This window comes from Copidosoma floridanum, unplaced genomic scaffold, assembly GCF_036245765.1.
Source record: "Copidosoma floridanum isolate Cflo_tuat_1 unplaced genomic scaffold, Cflo_Japanese_pri ptg000016l, whole genome shotgun sequence".
NCBI classification, from domain to species: Eukaryota; Metazoa; Arthropoda; class Insecta; order Hymenoptera; family Encyrtidae; genus Copidosoma; species Copidosoma floridanum.
In genome coordinates, this window is record NW_028321893.1 from 10,248,497 (window position 1) to 10,273,194 (window position 24,698).

General features: G+C 35.3%; 1 protein-coding gene and 1 pseudogene across 1 annotated transcript in view; one reads left to right on the forward strand and one right to left on the reverse strand.

Moving 5' to 3' along the window:
- Herp (Homocysteine-induced endoplasmic reticulum protein) overlaps positions 1-24,698 on the forward strand; it is a 194,198-nt gene that overhangs the window by 106,278 nt on the left and 63,222 nt on the right. The window lies entirely within an intron of this gene.
- On the reverse strand, positions 17,787-20,467 carry LOC149374678 (uncharacterized; annotated as a pseudogene).

Below are 24,698 nucleotides of genomic sequence, written 5' to 3' on the forward strand. Positions count from 1 at the left end.
CTCCCCCCATACTCCCCCATACATGATGTGATTGAATTTGTAAAGCCTCATATATGAACTGTTACAAATGACCTAATTTTCACATTTAATTTTATTTGACCAGAACAAAAAATTTTGATACAATTAACCTACTTATACTGTTAATTTTAATTAAATACTCTAAAATGTCTTTATAGGTGCTCTGATCTTACATAACCTTTCCCACAATTTTGACGAATATTTTTTTGAGCGTTTTTTTCATGACTTTTCAAATGTCTCTGTGACTGATAATTTCTTTTGTAACATTCCCCTTATTTAATACACTTCAAATTTTTCTCAATGGTTTGGAATTCCTTTGTGTGACGCAGATAGTTTTTCTTCCCTAATATTATAATGCTACATAGATCACATACAAAAACTTTTTTTGTGAATTTTTTCGTGCGATGATAGACACTCTTGATTTAAAGATTTTGAGTGACATTTGTCAGAATAATAAGATTTTGCATCCATAATAGTGTATCTGAAAACATATTACAGAGAACGGATTGTTTATGATTTCATAAATCTGGGTACTAAACAGAACTGAATTTTGCTTTTTTGATGAAAGAAAAAATTTGCAGGAAAGTTTAAAAAAGTAATAAACTATGGAATAGTTTTTTTGTTACTCTAAAATTTCATGCCAAACAATATTTTCGATTTCAAATTTGTTTTCTGATTCAATTTCGATAGAAACTTTTTTAAGGTGTCTACATCTAGACAATGCAACATATAATTGCCCGTGAGGAAATAATGGTTTTCTAAGGTATAATTCTAAGGCATCAAAACTTTGACCTTGAGATTTATTGATAGTCATAGAATAGGCTAAGGTAAATGAAAATTGTTTTCTGTACGATATAAATGGTAGCGAAGAAGAATTGCTTGCATTTAGTGTTATTCTTGGAATAACGACTTAATTTCCTTTTTTTTTACCAGTGATTATTTCAGCTTCAATGTTGTATTTGAATAATTTTGTAATTCGTAATCTTGTACCATTGAAAAGTCCTTAAGATACGTTTAAGTTTCGTATTTACTTAACAATAGCGTTAAGTTTTAAATTCAATTCGTGTGGAAAAAGACCTTCTTTAATACTATTTAAATATTCTGTAGGGAAATAAATATAAATATTATAATCTGATTTATTTTTCCCTTTGTAAGTTGCTTAATCAATACTTTAAAACGTTGCTAATTTTGCTACCATATTATTTAAAATTTTTTTATTAAAAAAATGTGTGCATTCATTGTGAGATGTTAATATAGCTTTACTAATAAAAAAGTCATTATCATTATTAAAAACTTTAGAACATATATCATTTGTTTTCCATGTCTGAAGAATTCTTAAAGTTTTAATTCTGCCTCCTCCTATATCCAGTATCAATTAAGAAAATTTTTATTAATCGGAAGTATATTATTTTTTAAATAAAAAATACTAAATAAAGGCCAAAAATTGGAAAATTTTATGGTTTCTTGAACAATAGTAATTTTGCTTCCGTTTCTTACCACTGGGAGAATTTGACGAAAGTCTCCACCTAAAATTATTATTTTGTTTCTGAAAGGTTTATTACTACTAGATTAATCTTTTAAGGTCCTATCGACGATGTCTAACGCTTTTTTTGGTATCATAGAAGCTTCTTTCCAAATAGTTACTTATACATTACGTAATTTTTGTTCATTTGGCTCAAACCGGAAGAACGCACTTTTTATTGTGTGTAAGTCTAAAGGAAGTCTGAACGTTCTGTGAGTAGTCATTTTCTTTGGAAGCAGAATAAAAGCACTACCTGTCCAAGCCATTGTAAGAATTTTTTTATCAATTAATATGAAATGATAAATTAATGTTTTATGTAAAAAAGTTTTTCCAGATCCACCAGGACTATCGAAAAATTCTTATTTCAAATTTTATTATTTCTTGAAAAATAGGAGTAAGAGTATTTATTTTCTTACGAAGATCTATCTCTGAATTTAAATTTAGACTTCAAGTTCTATGTAGATGTAAAAAAAAAAATTTTTTTTCGTTGCAATTTGAGAGTCTAATTTACTGTCACACTTTATTAAGACATTTTGTAACTTTTTAAAACGAATTTAACAAAGTAAAAGTAAACGAAGAAAATAATACTAATAAGCCAAAACTTCAGTTATAAAAAATTAAAAGAAAAATAACAATCAACTAACGATGCTGTTAAAAAAAATCAATTTGTGATTCTGACAATATCGTAACTTTTTAATTTTCGATGATATTTAAAATCTTTTAATATGTTTTCGTTTCGAATGTATAAAAATTAGGCATTAGTCAAGGAAAATAAAAAATGATTGTTAAAAATTTACGTCATCAATTATGATCAATATTCATTTACTACATATATAAATTTTAAGAAACAATTAAGACAATTCGTGTTTTTTTCCATACTTTGTAAATCTATATTTGCAATTACGGGGGTTGGTGAGCAGAGCGCGCAGGGGGCAACAATAGTTGTAAGAATTTAAAACGAGTTCTTTAAAATATCTATTAAGGCGAACAGGATAGACAGCTCATTTAAAAAAGGGGGCCACTAGAAGGAATAATGAAGCTCACCAAAAAAAAACTTGGGGTCACATCTCTCTTTCTAACAGTAATCATTCCCCAACGTAGAACATGTATTTCCAAGTATTTTTGAAAAATGCCGTTGTCTTCAAAATTCTGTCAAATATACTTCAACATATTTTTTTTCATACTAATAATTATTTTTATTTTTATTTTAAGCTTTATAAAATCTTAATGCTAAGCTTATTTAAAAAAAAATGAGACTTATAACATAACAACGGGGGAAGGGGTTAGCGCGGAGCGTGCAGGGGGTGGAGCCCTCCTAGTGTATATATATACATACTAGCAGCCCCCCGTCTCGGCTTCACCCGAGACTTACTAAATAAAACACCGTAGTGTGTTGACATGTAATGTAAAATGTTTTCAGTCAGAAATTTGACACATATTCCTGACACACATCAGAACAAAAGTCTTCTTATTAAAAACATATTTTTTTGGAATCCATATAGTTTATTTGGTCAAATAATAAGGTGTAAGAATTCAAAAAAATAATTAGGCTGAAAAGTACCGTGCGTTCTTTATGCTATAAAATAATTGGTGGCCATGGGAAGCCGTTGATTTACAGTTTTTCCCGTGTAATTCACGAAAAAGGCTATTTTTTAAAGCTGTTAAGATTTTAAACTCCCAAAAAATTTATATTAAAAGAAAAAATTTTTTTCTCATATCTTACAACTTTTTTACCAGAGCAACAAAGTCCTAGACCTGAAACCCTACATTTTTATTGCCACAAAAACACAAATACATTATTTACTTATTTAAAAATCTGAAGTAGGATCTTTAAAGATTTCAGAGATTGCTGTGAGGGTACAATAAAAAACTGATCTCTCACGTAATGAATTCTTTATTCGTCGATTTTGACGCTGTTGTTCCAATCTCGATAAATTTTCTGCGTCAGTTTCTTGACGCCTAAGTAAAATTGTATTTATTAGATACATTTAAAGTTTTTCTTCCAATTCACCCTCTTGCGACTTTTGTGACCCCTAAAGGCTATTTTCTGTCAATTTTGTTGAGTTCTAATACATTTGTTGGCAAGATAGTTCGACGTCCGATTGCCCTAAAAAAGACCATTGAGCTTCTTAAGTTAACTCTTTCTTGACAAAAGTTTACAGACATTGTGACTGCCTGGATACCTCAGGGTGATCTTCTCTGGCCTGCTGTTGAAAACCCAGACTGATCGGGAGAAAAATTACAAAGTCCGAAGCTTTGGAGCTAGTTGTAGTGCTCTTTCCCAACGGCTCCCGGTATAACGTTGAAGACATTGGTGTCTAAAGCACCTTTTTTATTTACAGATTAAGTTGTTTTGTTGATCTTAGATGGGGAGATTGGTTAGTGATACTTGTCCAGTGGAGGCTGTCCCGTTGGCTCAAGTTTTTTTTTCTTTACAGCTGTTATAGGTTTGCCCAGCGCAGACCTTGAAGAGGATCAGTGATTCCTGGTTGAATGCTTAGAGTCGAGAAAGTCATATAGGGTCGTCGGTCACCGTGTTTTCCAGCCTTGCGAAGAACAACTCTGCAGGTGACGTCTGCTAGTGAATGGCTGACTTGATTTAATAGTGCCCGTCTTTAGTTAATATAGTCTTTTAGTCGACGAATCGCTTCCGGAAATGGTAGTAAAAATGTATTTGTTGGCAAGGTAGTTTACACTTATGTGGCCCCTGAAAAAACCGATGAAATTGATGGTTAAGTAGGGAACGTAAATACTTATAATCGCCCTAAAAATCGCCAGTGGTAAGACTTCTAGGCTATTCCTTATTATTATTCCTGATGATGAAGAGCTGGCTATGGGTAGCTTGATTCTTACTCTGGGAGTCTCGATGTACGGAGACTGTGATGGAGGGAGATACGCCGCTGACCAAAGAATATCTCGTCTTCAGTCTTCGAGTCGTTCTCCGAATAACTAACCGCTCATCGTTAGACGGAAACATGTGGGTAAGCGCGCATTGGGGACGCGACGACCAAGAAGGTAGCCGTTGTGGCTGCCCATGCTCCTCAGAGCTCAGAGCTGTTTTCTACCCTTGCTTACATTTGTAGCCACAAATTCTCTAACTGCACCAGGTGGGATGGTGGAACTCTCTTACAACTCTGATGAGTTTGAGCAGATTGTGCTCTGGCTAGATATGTCTCCTGGTATTGTGGCAGAGACGGCATCGGTTGGAATTAATTTTTTTTTTTTAATTGCACTTGTCGAGATTCAGGGTGAATGGACACCTAGGTCCCTTTCCCCTTAGAAAAGAGTGTCGTCCGTAACCGGGATACCCAGCTGCAAGACTATTATCAACATTTTCTATACAGCTTGTTGAATTGCCGAAGTTCGACTACAACACTATGGAGACGCTCCAGCCTATTATAACCACACTTATTTAATTAATATGCAGGTAGCTTCGATTTTATGTCGACGCCACCTAGCAAATTTTACTGAACTAATGTGTAAAGCTGGCGTATTTTTAAAAAATTTTAAGCTAATTTATTGCTATTGTTATTAAATTTTTTAAGATAAAAACTATACTAAATCCATCTAGGAAGTATCATGAATCAGTGTGCAAAATTTTAACAAAATCGGTTTAGTAGTTTTCGCGGTTAGCGATTACAACGGTTAGCGCTTCATATATGAGTAAGATATATATATGTATGATTCCCTATGGTACGTAGTGATGATTTTGGGTCATTTCACAAATCCCCCCTACAGCCCTTCCACAGACCCCCCACAAATAAGCCAAAATTCGACCGTTTTATTACTAACTTAACATTTTTCAACGTTTTTCTTAGACCCTCCACAGCCCCCGTACGGACCCCCACAGCCCCCCACACCATTTTTCTTACATCATGTCATGTATACTTGTTAAATGATAAAATATTAATAAGTGACTTTCAATGTATTACCATAAATATTTCCGATTTATGTATAAAATTTATCAAGTAAAGGCAATAAATTATGTAAAAATATTTTACCAAACAATATTTTCTATCGTCCTTTTTTTTTTGCCGTTGTACTTAAATAAATAAATTATTTTTATTTTTGCATCTTCATAAAGCCACATATAATTGACCATGAGAAAATAAGGGTTTTTTTTAAGTACAAACCTACATTATAAAAACTTTGACCTAGAAGTTCGTTGATGGTCATGACAAATGCCACAACGATTGGAAATTTTTAACGATACAAAATAAACGGTAATGTTAAGGAGTTTTCTGTGTCTAAAGTTATCCTTAAAGTGAAGACTCTATTTCCAATTTTTCTTCAGTTATTATTTTTCCTTCTATAATATACTGTAATAACTTTGTGATTCGTAAGCGTGTTCCATTACAGAGTCCATCTAATGTACTTAAATTTCTCGGTTACATCACTGTGGTATTAATTTTTAGATTTAGTTTGTGAAGTGGTTATACTTGACAAATATTGTTTAACATTTCCACCGGAAAATTTAAATAAATACTATCGTCTGACTTTTTAACCCCTTTATGAGTTGCGTTATCTTTACTAGAGTAAGTTGTCATTTTTCCAGTTGATTTTTTAAGAATTTTATTATTCAAATAAGAAGTGTTCTTGTTATGCGATGTAAGTATAACACTTTTCATCGAACAATTGTAGATATTCGAAAATATTTGAGAAGATTCATCATTTGAGATCCAATTTTTAGGAATGTTAAAAGTTTTTATTTCCCCTTTCCCAATTTTTAATAACAATTTTGAAAATTCTTTATCGTTAGAACGAATATTGATTTCTAATTTTAAAATTTGGATTCAGTTTTATGAACATTAGGATTGAATAGTTCGTTTAAGTATAATTTTTCTATTACCGTTTTTTATTACTGGGAGAATCTGACAGAAATCACCTCCTAAAATAATTAACTTATTTCTAAAATATTTTTCAGTGTTACATAAGTCTCTTTACGTTCTGTCTAAAATTTTTAATGCTTTTTTTTAAATCATTAAAGCCTCTTTCCAAATAATTAAATCAATTTCTCTTAATTTTTTTTTTATCTGACTTGAATTCTTAAAATGCACTTTATATTATTAAGATCCAAAGAAAGTCTTAAAGTTTTATGACTGGTCATCACTTTTGGAACTTAAAATTGATTATATGCCAGTCAATGCCATAGACATGATTTTGTTATTAAGAAAAAAAAAAAAATTAAATTAACGTTTCATATAAATAAGTTTTTTCTGACCCTCCAGAAACATTTATAAAGACAATTTTATTTTTTCGTCCGCAAATTATATGAAATACATTTTTCTGGTCATTATTTAAACTTTTATACATCGAGTTAAATATTTTTTAACTAAAACGTATTTTATGATCTACATCTTCTTTTTTACTCTCCATTTTTCTTTGGTGTAGGTAAATTTTAGCATCCACATAATTTATCCACTGTTTCTAAAATTAGGTTAATATGTAAAAGATCTAAATTATTTTTATTATTAGGAAAACCCATCGTAAAAAGTTCTTTGTATTTGTTCCATATTTTATCACTTTAAACGTTTTCTGAAATTATAAACCAATCAAAAAATTGTTTTAATTCATATGGAAACATAACAGCAATTGCTTCTTTAAAAATATTATTGATTTTTTCATCATTGTCTATTCAGCCCATTGCAATTGTAGTATCTTTAAAAGTTTTATAAATTATTCTTTTATATGTTCTTATGTCTTCGGACGATGTCGAACCAGTTACTTTATTTAATACAAGTTTTAAAAAAAATCTTTCATGATTACTTAGTAATACAATGTTTAATCGACCATTGCAATATTTTTTAATACATTTTTCCTTCGAGATTAATTTTCAGTTCAAGATTACTATTTGAATTTCCATAAGTTTGAATATCGTTGTTCGAGAAATTAATTATAACGTCAACATGTAATAAATCTGAGAAGCTGTTAATTCCAATACTTGTACCATAGGTCCCATTTTTTGACATTATGTTAATATATTTATCACTACTTTTTACATTTTGATATTGATCGTTTCCTTCTATAAATTCATAGTAATTTTGCTATTTTTTACAACATTATTGATTACTAAGGAACAAGCTCTCATGTAGAAATCTTCGTCACTCTACAGAAAATGAGAAAAATTTCTGAATAACCAATTGCCGTCCCTTTTTACGCTAACTTTTGTATTTTTTATTTTAAAAAGTTTTAAGAATATTTAGTTTGATTTTAAATTAAATTTAAATAGTACAAAATACAAACGTTTTTCTTAATTTACGGTGTGGAATACTGTAAAGAAATTATTTTCATATTTGTCATTGAATCTGAAAATGAAGAGTTTTTTGTAACCTTTTTTATCAATTGATAAAATATAGAATTCATAATAGTAACAAGAATAATATTAAGTATATGTTATATGAAATTCAAATAATATATATGTGATTAAGGTAATTGAATATTCAGTGTTTAGAATGTTATCAATAAAAAAATAATGTATATTTTTTTTCTCTTAACATAACGGAGAGTTCTGAAAAAAACTCTCAACTTACAACAAAAGTAACTTTTTGGTGGCATAGAAATTTACTGATTAATAATGTATATGGCTCATGCTCAACGATGTAGATCAAAAACTTTTCTTCCTCACGAAATTCTGGGCATCAACCTCTCCTGACTAACAGTTGTAGTTTAAAGACTCTCCTTTTCAGTTAGAGCAGTAGGGGGTTGGCGCGCAGAGCGTGTGGGGGGGCGAAGCCCCACTAATATGTATATATATATATATATATATATATATATATATATATATATATATATATATATATATATATATATATATATATATATATATATATATATATATATATATATATATATATATACTAGTTCGAGGTTACACCTCCTTACGCGCTCTGCGCGCCAACCCCCCTAACTTTTAAATCGGTTAAATACTTTCCTCTCATAAATAAATCATATCGTGGAGCTTAGGAATAGCAGAAAGTGGCTAGGGATGGCTGAAGCTAATGAACTTGGTAAAAACAAAGTGAAAATAAAGAAATTTTTTTTTTAAAATAAAGAAACTACTAAACCGTTTTTGTTGAAATTTTGCACACTGATTCATGATACTTCCTAGATGGTTTTAGTATAGTTTTTATCTTAAAAAATTTAATAATAATAGCAATAAATGAGCTCAAAGTTTTGCAAAAATATGCCAGCTTTTCACTTTAGTTCAGTAAAATCCGCTAGGTGGCGTCGACATAAAATCGAAGCTACTTGCAACACAATTAAATAAGTGTGGTTATAATAGGCTGGAGCATCTCCATAGTGTTGTAGTCGAGCTTCGGCAATTCAACGAGCTGTGTAGAAAATGCTGATAATAGTCTTGCAGCTGGGTATCCCGGTTACGGACGACACTCTTTTCTAAGGGGAAAGGGACCTAGATGTCCACTCACCCTGAATCTCGACAAGTGCAATTAAAAAAAAAAAATTAATTCTAACCGATGCCGTCTCTGCCACAATACCAGGAGACATATCTAGCCAGAGCACAATCTGCTCAAACTCATCAGAGTTGTAAGAGAGTTCCACCATCCCACCTGGTGCAGTTAGAGAATTTGTGGCTACAAATGTAAGCAAGGGTAGAAAACAGCTCTGAGCTCTGAGGAGCATGGGCAGCCACAACGGCTACCTTCTTGGTCGTCGCGTCCCCAATGCGCGCTTACCCACATGTTTCCGTCTAACGATGAGCGGTTGGTTATCCGGGGAACGACCCGAGACGAGATATTCTTTGGTCAGCAGCGTACCTCCTTTTATCACAGTCTCCGTACATTGAGACTCCCAGGGTAAGAATCAAGCAACCCGTAGCCAGCTCTTTATGATCAGGAATAAGAATAGCCTGGAAGTTTCACCACTGGCGATTTTTAGGGCGATTATAAGTATTTACGTTCCCTACTTAACCATCAATTTCATCGGTTTTTTTCAGGGGCCACCTAAGTGTAAACTACCTTGCCAACAAATACATTTTTACTACCATTTTCGGAAGCGATTCGTCGACTCAAAGACTATATTAACTAAAGACGGGCACTATTAAATCAAGTCAGCCATTCACTAGCAGACGTCACCTGCGGAGTTGTTCTTCGCAAGGCTGGAAAACTCGGTGACCGACGACCCTATGTTACTCTGAAATCTTTAAAGATCCTACTTCAGATTTTTTAATGAGTAGAAAATGTATTTGTGTTTTTGTGGCAATGAAAATGTAGGGTTTAAGGTCCAGGACTTTGTTGCTCTGGTAATTAAGTTGTGAAATATGAGGAAAAAAATTTTTTTTTAATATAAATTTTTTGGGAGTTTAAAATCTTAACAGCTTTTAAAAATAGCCGTTTTCGTGAATTACACGGGAGAAATTGTAAATCAACGGTTTCTTATGGCCACCGATTATTTTAGGGCATAAGGTACACACGGTACTTTTCAGCATAATAATTTTTTTGAATTTTTACACCTTATTATTTAACCAAATAAACTATATGGATCCCGAAAAATATGTTTTTAATAAGAAGATTTTTGTTCTGAGATGTATCAGGAATATGTGTAAAATTTCTAACTGAAATTGTCTCTCATTACATGTCAACACACTACGGTGTTTCATTTAGTAAGTCTCGGGCGAAGCCGAGACGGGGGGCTGCTAGTATAAAAATATATCAAAGATACGTCAAATTATTTTGAAAAATTCAATCTATTGTTTAAAATAATAAAACTTGTAAACCTTTTACTAAAATCCAATATTCTGTTCATGTTAATTAATGATATTAAACATCTTTTGACTTACAGTTTTGCAAATGTTTCTGCAATGTCTTAATAATGAATCTTTTCTTGAAAACTTTTTGCCACATTCTGAACATTCTATATTATCATTACACTGATAAATCATTTCATGTCGTCGTAAATGTGTTTGTCCTTTAAACTTTTTTCTACAGATAATACACTGTACTATTTTACCATTTTTATGTTCCAATGCATGACTCAAATAATGATTTTTTGATTTTATGATTCGTTTATTTGGACGTCCTTGTACCGCTGGAAGGCGAGATCCGCCTCGTGATTCCAAGCAAATGGGACTTTTGTACTTTTGGGCGGAAGGTTCTTCAGCAGGTCGTTGAGTGGGACCATGGCGTGGGCTACTCCAGGGATGCATCGCCTGTAGAAGTTCACCATACCCAGGAATCGTTGAAGCTCAGATGAGTTTTTCGGTCTCGAGCAGTCCTGGATGTCCTGGACCTTGTGCGCTGGGGGGTGGACACCCTCAGAGGAAACAGTGTACTTCAGGTAGTCCACTTCGAGTGGGCCAAGTACGCACTTCTGTGGGTTTATGCGCAGCTTTGCCTTGCGCAGGACGCTGAAGAGCTAGTGTAGGTATATGTAATAGCTGGTGTAGCTTGAAAGTGCTGCTCGTGATTCTCGGAAGCGACGAAGATTTCATCGAGATAGCACCTGGTGAACGGCAGGTCACGTAGAACATGGTCTATGGTCCGTTGGAACGATTGGGCGGCGTTTCGTTGACCCATAAAGGACCTTGTGAACTCGTAGAGTCCAAACGGAGTAGTTATTGCTGTCTTTGGGATGTCCTTCTCGGTAATGGAAATTTGGTAAAAGGCTTTCCTCAAGTCTATAACCGAGAAAACCTTGCCAGTCGCCTCCTGGAGCAGATCGTCGATGATCGGCAGGGGGTAGTGGTCCAGGGTAGTACAGGCGTTAAGGCGCCGGTAGTCCTCTGTGACTCTCCAGCCTCCACCGGACTTCTCCACGAGGTGAAGAGGGCTTGCCCACTGGCTAGATGATGGCCGGACGATACCTTGGTCGAGGAGTCGCCCAATCTCCTGCTTGGCTGCCTGTAGACGTGGTCCGAGCAGGCTTAGAGGTCCGAGATCCAGTGGTATGGATAGTGTGGTGCACTGGTAGGTCTGGGAGCGCTGTGGTGGTAGCCTCTGGAGAGCAGAGATCCGCGTATTCTACGAGGAGATCTGCGTAGCGTTGACCCAGCTCTCCCGGGGGCGTGCGCTCTGGTGTCGTGACGACCGATAAGCTAAAGATGGCTGCTGGCGCTAAAGATCCGAGCGTCGAAAGGTTAGTTGTAGGGTCAATAAAACGCTCACCCTTGACGTCCACGAGGTAGCCGAAATGGTTGAGGAAATCCGCGCCGATGATGGCGACGTGAGTGTCAGCGACGATGAAATTCCACGTCACTGCCCGTTGGAGACCCAATTCAATGGTGAGGATGTGGGTGCAAAGGTAGCTATCGGTTTGGAGTTAGCGGCGCTGAGCGTCAAAGGTTGCGGCTCTAGCTTTCGGTTCTTGACGAGGTACTTGGGTAACAACGAGACAATAGAGCCTAAGTCCACCAAGAAGTGCACTCGACACTCCGGGTCGTAAAAGTGTAGGCGGTTTTCCGAGAGACCTTAGTGGCCCGCCTCCGATAATTGGGACGGAGGGGGCCTTATTGGTTTTCCGGCCTGGGCGAGGTGTAGGTGCAGGGCGCGCGGCAGTTCCTGGCAGCTGCTCCGAACTCCTGGTGGAAATAGTAGTACCAGTCTGGGTTGGCTGCAGGGTTGGATGCTCGGCCCCGGAAGCGTGACCTAGACTGGCTACGGCTGCGTGACCGTTGCCTATCTAAAAGCATCTCGTTGAGGAGCTTCCGCATCTCAGCAACCTCTTGTGCCAAGCTGGATCCGGCAGCGGCGACGGGTGGTGCTGGTGGTACTGGTAGTGAGATTACGGCGTTTACGGCTGGGACTGCGCTTATGAGTTCGTCTGCCATGGCGCTGAGCTCGTCCAAGGTAGCCGTCTTCATGATCCGGAGGATGGCGTTAATCTGTGAAGGGAGAAGGTCAAGCCACCTGATTTTGAGGATCTTGTCCGTGACCTTGCCAGCCGCGAGGCTCTTCATTTGGCGCAGGAGTTGGGATGGCTTAGCATCTGCCAGCTGTAGCTGCCCGAAGAGCTTCCGCAGTAGAGCATCCGCAGAGTCTTGAAAGCGGGACAGGATCGCTGCCTTGACTGCCTTGAAACGCTCTGTAGCTGGGGGGTTGGCGATGATGCCCGAGAACTCGGACACCACTGCTCAGCTGAGGGCGCCGACGAGTGCGATATATCGCTGACTGTCGTTGGTGACGGCAGAGGCCTCGAGGATGATCTCCACCTGGGCAACTTATGCTGCGGGAGCCTCGACCCAGAAGCAAGGAATCTTTGAGTCGGACATGGTGTTCGTGCGCTGCTGCTGTTGTTGGGCCGACGGCTGCTGCTGCTGTTGTTTGACGGCGGCGAGGGCCGACTGTAGTTGGCCTTCCTTTTGCCACTCCAAGCGACGCTGGTAGCGCTCGTCGCGTGGTGTCACTTCGTCGTCCGTGTCTGCCAGCGTTGCGAACGCCGAGGTGCCGGCTAAGTGCGTGTCGCCTAGCAGGTCAGGGAGCGTTGGTGCGAGGGAGATGGTGCGATAGCACGTGGGTGGCTGTCCAGGCGTGCCCCGGCCCGTATGGCTTGGCGCGTAAAAATTCACTTACACTCACGCACCGAATAGTATTTAGAAGGTTGTGGGCTGGGCAAGCTAAGGCTCAGCCGCAGCGGCTGCGACAAAAAAATCACTATACAAAAGTTAAGGTACGGCACGGCACTTCGCTGCACTTGAGCGCGTGTGGCGCCAAGTAGCGTGAGGGACGACCTCTTGCTTCTCGTGAACCAAAATGGCCGACCTCGGCGTGCTCGCCTTTGTTGCGTTTGTTGACGTGCAGCACTGTAGTCATGCGTAGCGGTAACGTTAGAGGGGGGGAAATTGCTTTCCTCTTTTTCACAAACTCCCTCGCGAGAACCGCAAAAAAAAAAATTTGTCACTGGGGCGAGAGAGGAAAAGGCCGTGGAGCCGTTGATGGTTGCTCTCTCTCGCTCTCGAAGCACTTTTCTTTCGTCTCTCACACGGCACTGCTTACCTTGACGAAGAATGCTGGCAGGATCGCCACTTTGGGAGTTGATGTCGCGCTGGAGCTCTTCCCGGTGCTCAAGGATACTGGAGGTGCGAAGCAGGGCGTGGAATGAGCGATACACAGTGTGAGACAAACTTATACTTATTTAGTCTCGACTTAGTCGTACAGAGAAAGAGGGCTTGCTGTTCGTAGGCGAGGCGCGTGCTGTTGTCGTTGCTGGTCGAGCGTCGTCTCTGTCGTTTGCTCTCTTTTTGGTCGGCACTCTCTTGAGCTGAGGGGAAAGAGGTGGTGCGCGCAGTCAATCCGTCCGCGGGAGAAGCTGTTGCTTCTGCCGAGAAGCTTGATTAGAGCTTTGGCTGGTGGGGTGGGGGGTGCCACACACACACACATACACACACACATTTATAAATTTTATATAATTAAGTCGTTTGTGTATGACATTTGATTTCCTCTCCCACAAAATAAATTAAAATTCCATCTTTTTTTTCCTTATTTCGGCTCAACTTATTTTTTGTCCACCGTCCGCTACACAATTTTTCTTTACCCCCCACCGTCCAACAATATTTTTGTAAAATCTTATCAACACCCCACTAGTCATCATGGACTTTACCACTAACCCACACACATATGCACGTATACAGATTGTTTTGTTTTAAAATTCATTTTTTTACCCTACTACGATAAGATACAAACTTTGAAGATAAACTAATAGATTCATGTATATGTGTTAGAGGACATTATTTGCTATTATCATATATATTGATATTATGATAAATGTATGCAGACGTCGTTTCCGTTATTCTTATTTATATTAATTTTCATTAAGATAACCCACCGCTTTTCACCGACCTCGTACATACTTAAATAATTACATTGAAATAGTAATTTTATACGACTTTCCACATCACTTATTGTTTAATATTTATTGTGCTGTTCGATGTACTCGTAATCATAAGATAGTTTTGTAATAATTTGTAGTTAAGTAATATATGATGCAATAAAAAATGTATGTATATATTTTGTAGAATTTAAAACTGAACTTCTTCGAAAAAAAAGTAATTACAAAGAATTAAATACGACAAAAAAATAAAAAATTTATTAACGATTAAAAATTCCTTGCAATACAATATTTTCAATGTTCGAGTGATTCTTCTTATTATTTTAAATGAACAGATTTTGAGGATATTTACATCTTGATGCCAATACGTACAGTTGACTACGAGAAAACAAAAGTTTTTCGTCGTAAAATCCTCATTTATCAAAACTTTGACCTTGCGATTGATTGATTATCATGGAAAAAGCTGAAACTTATTGATAAATAATAAGCGGTAAGGAAAAGTCATTACCGGTATTTAAAGTGTTTCTTGGTACGAAAACTTTTTACTAGATTTATCATCAGTTAAAATTTTTGTTCCTGAATTGTGTTTAAATAATTTTTTTATACGTTGTCTAGTACAATTACACAAGCCATCGAATATACTCAAGTTTTTTATCAACGTAACAATAGGATCAACTTTTTAACTTAAAACATGTGGTGGTAATCCCTCATGTATATTATTCAAAGCTCGTATTGGAAAATTTATGTTTATATTATCATCAATGCGATGAGTATCTTTATATTTTGCATAATCTATACTGTAATAAGTATGTTCTATCCCCTTAATGAGATTCAAAGTTTTATTATTTAAAATATACAAAAGTTTTCTATGAGTTGTTAGAATTGCTTTGTTAAGGCAGCTATTTATACCATGATAATCAGTTTTTTATAGTTCCACTATTTTTTTTTATTGTTTTCAAAGCTTTTTTAAGAGATCATCAAAGCTTCGTCCTACAGAATTACACTAACTGCCCCTAATTTTTTTCATCAGTTTTGTGTTTAAAAAAAAAATTCAATGCTATTTAAATCTAAATGTTTTATGACTTGTCGTTCGCTTAGGTAATCAAATGAAATAAATTACCTTTAAAGCCATGGATACAACTTATTTCTTTTTTAAGAAAAAATAAAATTTAACGTTTAATACAAAAATGATTTTTGATAACTGCCTGGACGATCAATAAAATATATTAATATATATTATATTATATTTTAATTATATTAAAGTATATTAATTTATTTTATATCATTGTTAATAATTTTACCAACGAACTTTCTTTTGAACACTATTTAGTTTAACAAATAGATCCTCGAAATTTGTTTCTAAATCAATGACAGCTTTATCTTTCTCAATATCATTAGATGTTGTTGTTTTTTTTTGTTCTGGTAATCTATAATCTTCAGATAATTTTTCTTACAGCTTTAATTGCTTAGTGGTTAGCGTGCTAGCTTCCTAGCCGAAGATACTCAAGGGGTCATGGTTTCAAAACCCGTGGAAAATTATCGAGATTTTTTTCTTGGTCTTTTCCGATAGGACGAGTACTTAGGATGCCGAATTTACCAAAATTACTTATCCAATTTTAAAAATAAAAATTCTATTTGTCTGGTGATTTCTGGACCTCCAGGGGCTTCCTTTTCGAAAGAAAGCGAACATTTGACCAGCTTATCAGGTAAAGGTACTGTCCGTTATAAAAATGTCGATACATCGAGTTTGATGGTCTTGTTAAAAAAATCCTTTCATTTAACTTGACAATAGCGGGGGTGTGCTTAAGATAATTACTGCGCCCTGTAAATAGTACCCAGCAGAATAGATGACGGATGCATTGTATGGTTTTACCATTAAATTACCATTTAAAATTTTTTCATTACCGATTTTTATTCTATACATGTAATTATTACATCTATTGTTACTAATTAAATGTGTAAGTTCAATACGTTTACAACAAAATCAAGAAAACTAAATACATGACATAAGATTTTTTACATGAAATAAATATAATTAAATTTTAGTAGGTGGCCAGGGGTCCAGGGGAGTGACTTCAAAATTATGTGGTGTGGCTGAGGGGGTGAGGATTCTAAAAAAATAGGATATTTTTTATTCGGTTGAAATAAGAGAGAAATATTGAGATTTTTACCATATATTAAGGGAAAGCTAAGAGAAAAATTCCAAGTTTCAAGGGGCGTGTAGGGGATGCGAGAGGGATTAGTGACTGAATTTTTTTTTATAACTGGGTAAAATAAGATACATACACATATGTTTGCGTGTGTATCTATATTCATAAATAAATCTACCTGCCCCTAAAGTAAGCTCTGCAAACTGAGAAAGAATTTGTCTTATGTCTCCGTTTCTTGAACTCAATCAATAGTAAGCAAAACCCCTAAATTATTCACACCTCCCTGGCATTTTTCTCACATGAATTTTTTATTTTTCATACCGCCTCCGTGACATTTTTTTTGCCTTCTACTAACCTCCCAATGTCTTTTTGGACTAAAAAAAAAGGAAAATTTTGGAAACTTTAAACTGTTGAAAATGAATTTTCTTGACATGTGCGAAAAAATTATAAATTCAGAAAAAAAGATACCCTTTATGCTTACTTATAGTGTACATAGGAGTGTGCAATTACAAATCTCTAATACATTCTAACAACTCCCTAATACAAGCGAATTATTATTATTATCAAATATTTTTCAAGAGACTTAGTCAGTTATTTGTTATTTAAGAACAGTCGATGGTATAAATTCTCCTTCTCTATTTTTCAACTAATTAATTGATAGTTGATTAGATAAGTATATAATTTTTGTAGTCATTTAAGGCAACTTTTATCCACCCCACCTGTTTAAACTTTGCTTTTATTTTCTTCACTTGAGGTAAATTTAAGGTTACTTTTGCTTTCCCATCCTTAGTCTCCGTAGTACTACTTTTTCCGCAGTCTTACGTTTACAGTATTATGCATAATATTTCTAACAAAACCATTTTCATTTGTAATACAAATATTTCTTATGTGAATATATTTACAAATATTTTACTTTGGGGTCGTGCATATAAAACGTCACACGTTTTCAGCCTTCTTTTAACCCACCCCCCTCCCCCCGTGTCACACGTTGTCACAAGGACTTGACCCCCCCTCTTGGAGATCACATCACACTCTTAGTTACTTGAAATTGTAGGTGAATTTTTAAATATTTCTAATTATTTCGAAAAAATGTTAGTTTATGCATATATATTTATACTATGACAAATACATATATTGATACATCATGTATGTTCATTTACTTGTGATATATCGTAAATTATGATGAATTTTATGTATCTTATAAATTTTAAATCACAGGAAACGTTGAACATTACTTTTTGACATAGAAATCTAGATTTGATTTTTCTCTCAAATCGGAGTCCACGGTGATTGATACAATTTTTTAATGTTTTCAATCAAAGGAAATCCCTCAACGTCATCAGAACCGTCGAACCGTCGGAATCGATATCTTCTTTTTCCAACCATAATGCGTCCTCAGACTCTAATTCATTATTAATAATGCACAAGAACTCTGTTTCGCGTTGCGCAGCGATTCTTTTTGGTCGAAGTTTTACTTCATTGGTTGGCTTCTCTTTTTTGTGCAATGTCATGTGAGTTTTGGCTGACTTTATCAAAGTTTGGTATAATCCACATACCTTGCACACTCTAAAAAAATTCACCGTATATTTATAATTTTTAATGGAATTTATAGAATAGTTTTGTATTGACTAAATTAAATTTATTCAAAACAATAGTTTGATTAAATTGTGGAAGTAAAAAATATAAAAAATTTTTTAACGTATGAAATTTTGTTATCATCAGTAAAATCCAATCTGATCGTATTTCCGTAATGTGTTATTGTATATTTTTTGTTAAAATAATAATACCACGGGACTTACCTTTTCGCAAGAGAAGATACCAAACTCGGGCAAAAATAGTCGTATGGTGAAAGCTGAAATTCGTCATTATAAAGGTGCAACTTCAAGGCTAGCTGAAGTAATAGAAGACTGAATTTCCCTTCATTTTTTGTACGGTCAACGACTGTATACCCCAAGTCTGTTTGCCAAATACGCACAGGTGGAGGAAGAAGCCCTTCTTGAAGGAAAGTCCAAAGACTTGATCTTCTTTTACCGCAACAGAGCTCCGAATCGCATTTTACAATTTGTAAAAGTATTGCGACTCTCACACGTGCTTAGAATACCATCCTTCATCCTCGACCAATACTGCAGTTGGATTTTCTGTTGGATTGACATATTCGGCTACAACTGGGAAATTATCAATTTCAAGAGAACTCCAAACTTCCGAAAGAACTTGTCCTGCGTGCTCAAAATTACGCCTTTCCAACTCCTCATCCACTGTTTGATTTTGGGAGTTCAGATGTGACACAAAATTTTCATGATCCAATATCCAACCAGTCAGTTCACGACTTAGCGGGGCCATTCGACGTTCTACTCTGTTGTATGCGCTTCGACCAGAAGCATTCGTTGCTATATAGTAGGAATCCAAGTTGAATTTCTTGAAGTGATTTACTGCTGAAGCAATCACTCTTGCGTAACGCGGATTTTCATCAGGCCCCCCCGTCGGAAGTACATATAAAAATGGGCTTGACGTCACAATTTTGATTTTTAGTAAACGAAGAAAACTCTGGAAGATGAGTGAGTCTTTCGAGATCTGTTGCGTGCGTTTCAGCAGTATACGAGCAATGTTTGCCACTTCGAATAGCGGCGCAGGTTGGGCCAGAGTAGGAAACTACTTCAGGGCGTCCCTCACCATCCCGATCGATTTTTATCCCTGCGTAAACTGATGGAATCAGTTTATGCCGTTCAGCTACGACAAAATCATGATCTGGTAATCAAATGCGGTACTCCATATGCATCAAAATAGGAACTTGATTATTGGCGGCTGTAATTCCCAAAGGAACTCTGGCTTTGTCATCCTGAGACCAAAAAAAAAAACTTGATCAGGGCCAAGAGTTGAAGCCATAGTTTCAAGAGCTCTGATTGTCGTTGTGCAGAATTAGCCATCTGGATGTTTGGCATGCTTATCAGCTTCGGGTCTCGACAATTTCACTGGAACTGCCACAATGTGGCGTTTCCCCTCGATAGTATCTGAGCGCTTTGGAAGAAGACGGAGGTATAATCCAAAATGACTAATTGTGTAACCCATCGTTTTTAATTCGCTGCGAAGATCATCAAGAGTCCTACAGCTTCTGATTAAATTTGAACGACGACGATCTTCAGAAGCTCCTCCGTGTATCGCGATTTCCGAAATATCCTGGAAAAACGGTTTTAATCGTTAGAATATAGTCGACAGCTATGTATCGACTTTTTATTGCTCTAGTATTCACAGAAAATCATAGATATATAATAGAACAAACAAAAAATACTTTTGACAGATTAGTCTGGTCCTCTTCAACTCTTGGCCTTCCTTTTTTGCCTCGAATAGCGAAAGTGGCTGCTATTTCAGGATTTTTTTCTACAAGTTCGTCAAGCTTTCGTTTTTTGGTTTCATGGGTCTTCTTTTGACGTTCAGCAGCATTTTGAATTTTTTTCTAATTTTTCTTTTCCTCCGTCAATAGTTTTTTAACTTCTTTGATTCTTTTTTCTGAATTATTTGATTCCAAGCCTGCATCTCGAGCCGTATTTAAACTATTAAGTTCAGTCTCCAGAACACTTATTTTTGTTTCACTTAATTTTTGAGCAGGTTTTTCGCGAGATATGTGCAGCAATTAATTGATAGTCAGTTCATCTTTGTTTTCCTCTCGTTTTCCAGTTTCAGATGTCTGGAAATAACAATCATACAGAGTTTATACAGCAAAAAAAAAACAAAAACTACTGGCCGTCCGACACTTTTATTTTTTTTATTTTTTTAACACCTTAGAATACGGCAAAACTAAATTTTACGTGCTTCTAAAAGAATGAGTACTTACTTGAATGTTAGAGTCAAGCTGCGATGTTGGCAGTTTATGTTTAGGCTGAGGAGCAGCTTGTTTATCAGTCAAGATTTTGGTCGTGAACGATGATTTTGAACTGAAATAATGAAATAACGTTGCCTTTGGATTGTTTTGGTTTCGTGGGGTGGGCTTTGCCATAAGCATCATAAAGCTGAGTATACAACGAATTTGAGTTGGACATGCTTTTCAATTTCAGAAACGTTTATTTTCGACTACAGCTTAAACTCTACTGTCTTGGCGCACGGCCGCGAGCAGCACAGGGAGCAGGGAAAAGGAGCGAGAGAGACGGAGCCAACTCTACTAGCTCAAGTCCCTACATGAATACTTATCATCAACGCAGTGCTGCTATCTTCTGACGAAACAATAGTGTTTGAACCGCCATTATTCGATCTACAACTGTCACAAGATTTAACTCTTTCCGAAAACCAGAAAAAAATATTAAATAAAATTTTTAAAAAATTCGTGACGTAACACACGACTGACACCTCCTTCCCCTATGTCACATTTCATCACAAATGTACGATCCCCCTTCCCCCCCCTAAACGTGTGACGTATTATATGCACGACCCTTTTTGTAGGTATTAAATGATGTGATTCGAAAAGTCATATGTGATGGTGCAAATTATTAGGCTTATGCTACGTACTTTATGTTGTATGTGTTGCTTAATGTTGTTTCATCGAAAATTAACATAACTTTGGTTTTTAATGGAACTTAGTTAAAAAAGTAGCATTATGTATAAAACAAATTGGAGAAGCATACACATAAGATATCAAGTAAGTATTTAATTTTATCTGTATTATCATCTCGTTTTAACTATAAGAAGTGAAACATTTTGTTAATTAATCATATATTGGTTACTCATTTAAAAACTGCATGTGAAGTTAAAAAAATAACCACTTTAAAATATTAATGCGTTACCAAATAGATTGTTTGTATCAGACAAGTCTCTTGATGTACAGTCAACAATTACTGAAGCTTTTCTGTATCATCGATGCTTCGTCCTAGATGTTAAACTCAGTCTTGCATTACTTTTTTAATCTGGTCTTCGAAAATGAGTTTTGTAGGTTTTAGCGACTTTTTACTGTGAATTAGTGATATGCATTTGAAAAATATTGGATGTCCTGCCATAAAGTTGTGCTGAAGATGAGCCTAATTTTTATGTAAATCATTCTGATAGCTATGTACACATAGTATATTTTTTGTGGTTAGTCTGGCTGTTACTATTTTTTAAAGTACGTTTATACAACATTTTTTTAAATATATTTATTTATTATACTCGACATTCTTGTATTTGCTAGAAGACTAAGGTTTATTAGCGTGCTCGTATGTAAACTTTTATAAGGACAGCGGAATAGTCATAGCGGTGCGTGAAACGCGGAGCGGGTCAAAGCCCTACTGATGTTTATGCATATAATAGTGAGGCTTCGCCCCTCCTACACACTGTGCATGCAAACCATCTACTACTTTAACGTAAAAATATAGTCTTTCCATTTAATATAAGCAATAGAAACATTGTAAAATTAGAATTTGAGATTTTCAAAACTGACGATTTTACATTAATGCCTTTAAAAAAATGTGTAACGTAAGAGAATTTTTCATTTTATCTAACTAATTTCACCACGCAAAAACCACACCACTAAAGCGTATATATGAGTAAAGAAATTTTTTTACTTCTGATATTATTCTATGCTTTTTTTTTCAAAAACAAAAAAAGCTGCCCTTTTTGACAATTGAACAAGCAGTCTTTTGCGTACTAGTCAAGTACCCTACACACGCTGGTATGAGCAATTCCTTTTATAAATTAACTTCTTTTACCTTGTTCTAGTGCGGTTAGTGACTCCTTTCTAATTTTGATATTTATTCTATTGATTAATTAATAAATTATTCAGTTAGTGAACTATTTTTTTCTATGATTAAACATTTTTTGTCAAAACTCAAAAATGAATATTTTGTATATTAACTGGTCCTTCGACTATTAAGTGTTATAAATTAATAATGCCAAGATAAGATTAGTACATTACAATTTTTCATAAAACATTTCTTATTACATGTATACGAAACTTTTCTAATAATACTGAATTTTGTTTAAAAAATTTAAGTATTTACATATGTTTTAAAGTAATTGAAAAGAAATTTTTTTTAATGAAACAATTTTATTTTAAGATAAAAATAGCAGTTAAGACATCAGCAAGGAATAAAAATGCAATGCGTGAAGGCTAAAATTATTGGAGACAGAAACAAAGAAGTGCGTAGAAAAGTAATACTGCTGAAATCATCAGACTAGGAAACTAAAAAACAAGTGGTCCAAGAAAAAATTTAGTAAGGGGTGTGTATATATACAATTTAACACAGAAAGAGAAGATCATCCCGATAAAAGCCAGACAATTGCTGAGATACTGAAGAGAGAAGGGTAAGATAGCAATAGTTAGATACCGTAAAGTGCTAATTGACATTAGATGACACTACTGAGAGGAGCAAAGAGAAGAGTTTAGTGTAGGAAAGACGCAAGAATATTTGAAATAGCTAGAGTGAAGTACATAAAAAAATTTGATTTTGTGGGCGTTGTAGAAACGTGGACAGAAGAGGGAACATGGGTGAAAATTAAAAGCAGCTTGCCACTTGAGTTAGACTGTAAGTGATATGCAGCCACAAGGGGCAAGGATTGAAGAAGAATGATGAAAAGCTAGATATAGAGGAAAAAGGACATTTAATAATTAGGGGAAATTAGGATGCAAGGGCAGCGGGGAAAAGAAGCATGTGGGAAGGAAAGGAGGTATACAATGATCTAATGAAGGAGAAAGTCAATGGCTCAAGAAAATTAGACGATAAAACCATAAATACGGAAAGAAGGATCCTTATCAAAAGGTTGAACGAGAGAAGATGGTTCATTATAAACAGCAGTAAGGACAAGAAAGAAAGCTTTACAAATGTGTACGTGAAAGGAGAGTCATTTATAGACTATGTGAATTACGTTGTCAAGAGACAAGGAATGGCATAAAAAAAATGTAAGCAGGATGAGCAAAATGAAAGCATAGAATTCAACCACTTGCCACTAGAAGTGAATCTAAAGGTAGGGATGCTAACTAGCCGAAAAAGTGAAATAAATTGGGTAAACGATGATCATTTATGGAGAGAAAAAAGGGTATGGTCGGGTATGCTAGATGAGAAATTCATAACAGGCTTTAAGGACTGTATACTGGAAGCAGTCATAAACGAAAAAAGTTAAAAAGCTATATAGGACAAAGTGGAAGTGTTTGTCTCAAAAGTGAGAACTAAAATTAAAAAGTGGTACCTGGAGCGAAACCAATAAAACATTGAGTGTGGCTAACCACGAAAAAAGTAGCTAAGATAAGTCTTAGAAGATGGAAAAACAAAAGAATTTTAGAAAAAGTAAATCGAAAAAAAATGAAGATAAAAGGTGGTTAAAAAGAAAAAAAGGAAGAATTTGACAGCAAAGAGTCACAGAAAATCAAGGACATAAAGACAGAAGCAAAAGCTTAAAATTTTATTAGCGAATAAAGAAGGAAAAGAAAACAAGTGGATAAAAGCATCAGTATGCAGAGCTGGAAAAAGCACGTCATTAGAAAAACTGGAAGCTTATTACGAAAAGAGTGAGACCTGAAAGTAGAAAAAGAAAATTATATCAGAGAGGAGTTGATCAAACAGATTATAAACTTAAAGCTCAAAAAATCACCAGGAGAGGATGAAATTGGAAACGAAGTCTGGAAATACATTCCAATAGAGGTAGTAATAGTCCTATAGGAACTATATGGGTAGATATGGAAATAACAAGGTATTGCTGGCTGCTGGATGGAAATAACAATCACACCAATACATAAGAAAGGAGAGAAAGAAGTACAAAATTATGCAAGTATAACTCTAATAGAGCCAGTACATAAAATATATGTAAGTATACTCAATGAATAACTGATTAAGAAAAAAGATGATAAATTAGGCTTCATAAACTAGTGAAAGCCGGAAAAAAAGAGATTTGGTCGCTTATATATGTGGGCGATATGATTTTAATCGTGGATTATAAGGGAGACGTGAAAGAAATTACTTAAAAGACTGAAAAGTTTCCAAAAAAAAAAAAAGAAAATGGGACTGAGTGTACAGAACACAAAGATCTAAATATTTCAGAGAGACAAGAAAGGGCTCAAAGAGAAAAAAATGGTACTGAGATGGAGATGAGATAGAAGAAGTCAAGGAGATCAAATATTTATGATACAACTTAGAGAATAAAGGAATAGCAAAAGCCTACATAAGGAAGAAATAAATAAGGGCAACAGTTGCAATGAAGAGCGTGTGGAGCAAAGAAGTAAGGCTATTAAGGTTTAACTATAAAAGAAGAATGCTATCGTTCAATTTCTTGGT